The sequence below is a fragment of the Lolium perenne genome, chromosome 3, assembly GCF_019359855.2.
Source record: "Lolium perenne isolate Kyuss_39 chromosome 3, Kyuss_2.0, whole genome shotgun sequence".
In the NCBI taxonomy this organism is placed as follows: domain Eukaryota; kingdom Viridiplantae; phylum Streptophyta; class Magnoliopsida; order Poales; family Poaceae; genus Lolium; species Lolium perenne.
In genome coordinates, this window is record NC_067246.2 from 333,683,988 (window position 1) to 333,689,154 (window position 5,167).

Consider the following 5,167-nt stretch of genomic DNA (forward strand, 5'->3'; position numbering starts at 1 on the left):
CTCAGCCTACTATTTTAACCGGAGGGCACCGGAATTAATGGGAACCGACATCTCGAAAATTTCGGTAATTTACCATCGGAGTTAATTCAAAGTTTTGAATTAAAAAAATTTAGACCTTAAAACAAATAGTATAAATATCTGAACTACAATGCAGTGGTTGTAAAGACTTCGCGCTTTCAACCGGAGTAGAACTTGAACCCACGACCGCAGAGGCCTACTGAAAGCGACTTACCACCACAACAGCCAAATATATGCGTTAGCAATTGTGTGTGTGTGTGATATTTAACATTCTTTCTGAAGTTTAAATTCAAATTTAACCAAATTCTTTTATCTGGTAGCAGTGTTTCTCGTAGGGAAACGAGAATTCAGGTTTTCAGCGAGATTTCCGATATCTCGGCGGAGAAAAAAAAAACCCTGTGTATAACACACATCTATGACTAACGTAACACAACTTGCCAAACTACTTGTACTTGGACTTGGACTTAAACACAACATATATTTGCACCATGTAAATATATCATGATTATCTAAGCCCACAGGAATGATCGTTTCCAAAACATAGAAAGGGGCAAAATGTGGTAGAACTTTCGCAAAACCGGTATGTATCGATCTCTTCCTCGATTGATTGTGCCTTGACTTACCATGTTTTAAAGACTCTTCATGTCAAGATGTCTTTTCTTTTGTAGTGTTTCCTTTCTTTTTTATGTCAAGTCATTATATATTGTGGCATTTGACCACTCGTAATACAAGTAAATATTTGTCTAGCAGTTCAATGGGTTAAATGGTGCCAAAAATACCAAAATAGGGTGTCTTTTTGTGTAGTATAGAATACAAGGTATTTTTAAAAGGAAACATGTGACCTACAGACTAGAGATGTATATGTAGTTTTTTTTAAATTCAGTATTTTAGAGACACACAATATTTTTTTAATTTTGGAAAACTACTCGGGAGCGTAATGGGCCTAAAGCATCAACATGGCAATTTGACATCATCATGGGCCTATAGGATCCACAGTTCCAGATTTGGCAAATCCTAACCCTAATGAAGTCGTATACCCTACACCAATAAAACCGTAGACACACACTTGCCGCCATCGCCCATCGATCTGGTCACCGTCACGCCGCCACAAACGCTTGCGATCGCAATGGCGTCGCCGCATCTGCCGTCCGGGGACACGCTGTTCCTCCCTCCTCCGTCGCATCCCTCCGCCGGCGTGTGCACGACGCTCTGCTGCGCGTGCGGCGTCCCGATGCTGCCCAATGCGGCCAACACCTGCGCGCGCTGCCTCCGCGCGCGCGTCGACGTCACGGAGGGGGCGCCGCGCCACGCCGCCGTGGTGCACTGCCCATCGTGCTCCTCGTATCTGGAGCCCCCGCGTCGCTGGACGCGCGCCGCGCCGGAGTCGCCCGAGCTCATGCAACTGCTCCTCCGCCGCGTCCAGCGCCCGCTCCCGCGCCTCGGCCTCTCCCTCACCGCCGCCGAGTTCGTCTTCACCGAGCCGCACTCCAAGCGCTTGAAACTGCGCCTCCGCCTCCGCCGCGCGGTACTCCGCGGCGTCGCGCTGGAGCAGGACCACGCGGTCGAGTTCGTCGTCCACGACCGCCTGTGCGACTCCTGCGGCAGAGCAAGGGCAGACCCGGACCAGTGGTGCGCCGTCGTGCAGCTGCGGCAGCGCGCGTCGCACCGCCGCACGCTGCTCCACCTCGAGCAGCGGCTGGCCAGCCTCGGTGCCGCCGACTCGGCGATCCGCGTCGAGCCTAGCGCTGGAGGTCTCGACTTCTTCTTCGCGTCCCGGTCCCGCGCCGCCGGCCTCGTTGCCCTGATCACCTCGCTCGCGCCGGCGCGCACGGACACGGCGAAGCAGCTCGTGTCGCACGACACCAAGAGCAACTCGTACCGCTATAAACACGCCTTCTCCGTGGAGCTCTGCCCGGTGTGCCGTGACGACCTCGTCTTCCTCCCAAGGCCTTGTTTGGCAGGGATGTTTTCTAGTGTAAAACTGTGTATTATACCCAGTGTTTTTGGTGAAAACACCCGTGTCACCCAATACACTCCCCCATCCAAATACTCTCCCGTACCACCAACTCACACTGTTTGGTAGAAGAGGTTTGTCACCGGGTGTATCATCAATTAATAGCGTACAGTCTGACCCACATAACACTAACCACATAGCGGTGGTCTTGGCTGGGATGGAGCTCGCTCTTCCGCCGCCGCACGCGAGTGTAAGAAACGCGCCGACCCCCTCGCGTCTCAGAATCCCTTCGACCCGACGAGTATCTGGATTTACTCGCGGGCTTACACGCCGACAGACCGGGCTGCCAAATGGGCTGTGAGGTGTTTTTCCGAGTAACGGGCTGGGCTGGTATTTTACACGGGTTTACACTAAAAAACCTTCCTACCAAACAAGGCCCAAGGGAGGGTGCTGCTGTATGCCGAGCTGGTCGGCGCGGAAGCCGGTTGCCGCACACCCCGCGCCCGGATTACTAAACTGGGCCGCAGCCCAACATCAGGTAAGCTGGTTTTTTCTTTTTCGTTTCTTTTTTTTTTCTGTTGTTTGTTTTCTTTTTTAAAAGAATCTTTTTTAAAAATCTGAACATTTGTAAAAATTTTAAAAAAATCAAATTAAAAATAAATCACTTTTTAAAAAATCTGAACATTTTCAGATTTGAACATTTTTTAATTTGAACAAAAAATGTATTTTTTTCTATGAACAATTTCCGAATTTGAACATTTCTAAATTTGAACAAAATTTATATTTGAACAATTTTCGAATTTGAACGATTTTCATATTATAACAATTTTCAAATTTGAACAAAATTCAAATTTGAACAAATTTTGAATATGAACGATTTTCATATTTGAACAAATTTTGAATTTAAACAGTTTTCATATTTGAACAGTTTTCGAATTTTCGTAATTCTCAAATTTGACGTTTTTCGAATAAAAACTTTTCTAATTTGAACAAAAGAAAAAATAAACAGAAAGAAAAAGAAAATAAAACAGAAAACGGAAAAAGAAAAAAGGAAAAAAAAAAGAGAAACGAAAGCGAAAAAGTTAAATGGGCCAGGCCCAATACCCGACCAGGGGTGTGCGGCAACCCGCATCGGCACCGACCTGGTCGGTGTATAGGACTGGCCCCAAGGGATGCTTCGCGCTCGCTCGGCGGGCTCGGGCCTCTTGTCCTATGCGTGAAGGTCACCGACACAGTGGCCCTGCTCGACGCCTCCACCCACCGCGTCGTGCACCTCGGCATGAAGGAGTACGACAGGCACAGGTTCGAGCCCGTGCTCTCCAGCCGGCAGCTCGTGGAGTACATCGTGCTGGACGTCGATCCCTCGCCGGCCGCTGGCGACGCCAGGTTCGGGTACCGGACGGCGTACGTGCAGGTGGCCCGCGCGTCGGAGCTGGGCAGGAACGACGGCATCGTCACCGTGAGGACGCACCTCGGCCACCTGCTGGGCCCCGGCGACCGCGCGCGTGGCTACGACCTCCGCGGCGCCAATGCCAACGGCCAGGACATGGAGAACTACGGGCAGAGCCATTGCTTGCCGGACGCGGTGCTCGTCAAGAAGATCTACGAGAAGGGTGGGGGTGATAAGATGCATCATGCAGGGAGCAAGCCTGATGACGGCGTGGTCGACATTGATGAGATTGCTATGGGGATAGGAGGCATTGATCTCGATCCGGCTGATGAGGTGGAGCTTGATGAGTTGCTCGAGGACCTCAGGCTTTAGAAGGGGTTCTTCGAAGCTTCTGATGTGATATTTTTCTAAGTTTGCCCAATGTTTTGCTAATTCTAGTTCCATTGTCGGAATGCGTGTGATTTTTTATTAGAATTAACCATCTCAGTTTGATATCTTAGGCTGCTCATAGGGGGAGTAACTTAGATTACTAGTAGTAACATACTACCTCCATTTCAAGGAATAAGGCGCACACGTATTCCAAGACAAACTTTGACCATAAAATTTGAGCAACAAAATTTTGATTATATTATATGTAATTAGTATGGTTGGATTCATATTGAAAAGAGCTTTTTAATGATACTAATTTCATATAAACAATGTTTATCTATTTAAAGTAATTCTTGGTCAAACAAAAAACTCGTAAAACAAGGACGCCTTATTCCTTAAAACAGAGGTAGTAGTATGCCATGTTACTAGTCTAGGTTACTACCTTCATAGTGGATAGTAACTTATATGTGGTGTCATGCATTGTGTCATTTATTATGTTGTAGACTCATTTTGCCTTGGGGTGTGTGATGTTATGGTAACATAGCTAGTTACCACATCACTCTTTTTCTTCATTTATTCACATGCCATGTCACCAAAATACCTTGAGATGTGTGATGTTACTAGCTATGTTACTCCCACTATGAGCAGTCTTAGTCGATTTTATTCAGGGAATACATGGGCTTCACTGCAGAGTGGGGAACTGCAAGAGGTATTGAAGTTGCTTGAACTATATCTGTAGAACTACTTCAATTATTCCGAATGCTTCCGGTTTTAAAATTTCATTTTAAATACACTTTTAAAATGTTGAAAAATTTGGACATCAAATTTAATGGGTATATCTCGAAATTCTACACGTTCATAAAGTGGTTCCACGGAAAACCGACATTTTAAGTGTCATGTGTAAAAAAACAAATTTGGGTGTAAAAAAGGGTTGTGTACGTGACTTTTTTTTTGTCTTTTTCACACAAGTCACACAAAAAAATTGAGTTTTCGCAAAATTTGATGTACGCACGTAGAATGTCAATACGTAAGTGCGGATTTTTTTTGTTCAAATTTTTTGGACAATTCAAAATGTTTTATCGGTGGCAAGAGCATATGCTCCCATGTGCCGAATTGAGTTATAAATATGATATGCAGATTCAGAAGTTCAGTTATATAAAGTACATATTCAGAAGTGCAGTTATATATGATATCCAGGCTCCGAAGTTCAGTTATATGATATACAGGAATGCACCTCACTGTACTTTACTTTTCTCCGATCTTTACTCATTGATTAGTGTTGAGGAACTAGAATCTGCAAACTTGGAAGTACTTGGTTTAGAGCAACTTTAGCGGATACTGTAAATAGCAGCTTGCAAAAAAAAGTGAGTACAGGCCAACGAAAATACATTTGTAGGTTCAAGAACTCATTGCGCAGATCAGTGCCCGTACTCGAA

General features: G+C 45.8%; 1 pseudogene; it reads left to right on the top strand.

Annotated features, from left to right (window-relative positions):
- Window positions 1-1,052: 1,052 nt before the first annotated feature.
- LOC127338914 (uncharacterized) lies at window positions 1,053-3,734 on the top strand (annotated as a pseudogene).
- The last annotated feature ends 1,433 nt before the right edge of the window (window positions 3,735-5,167 follow it).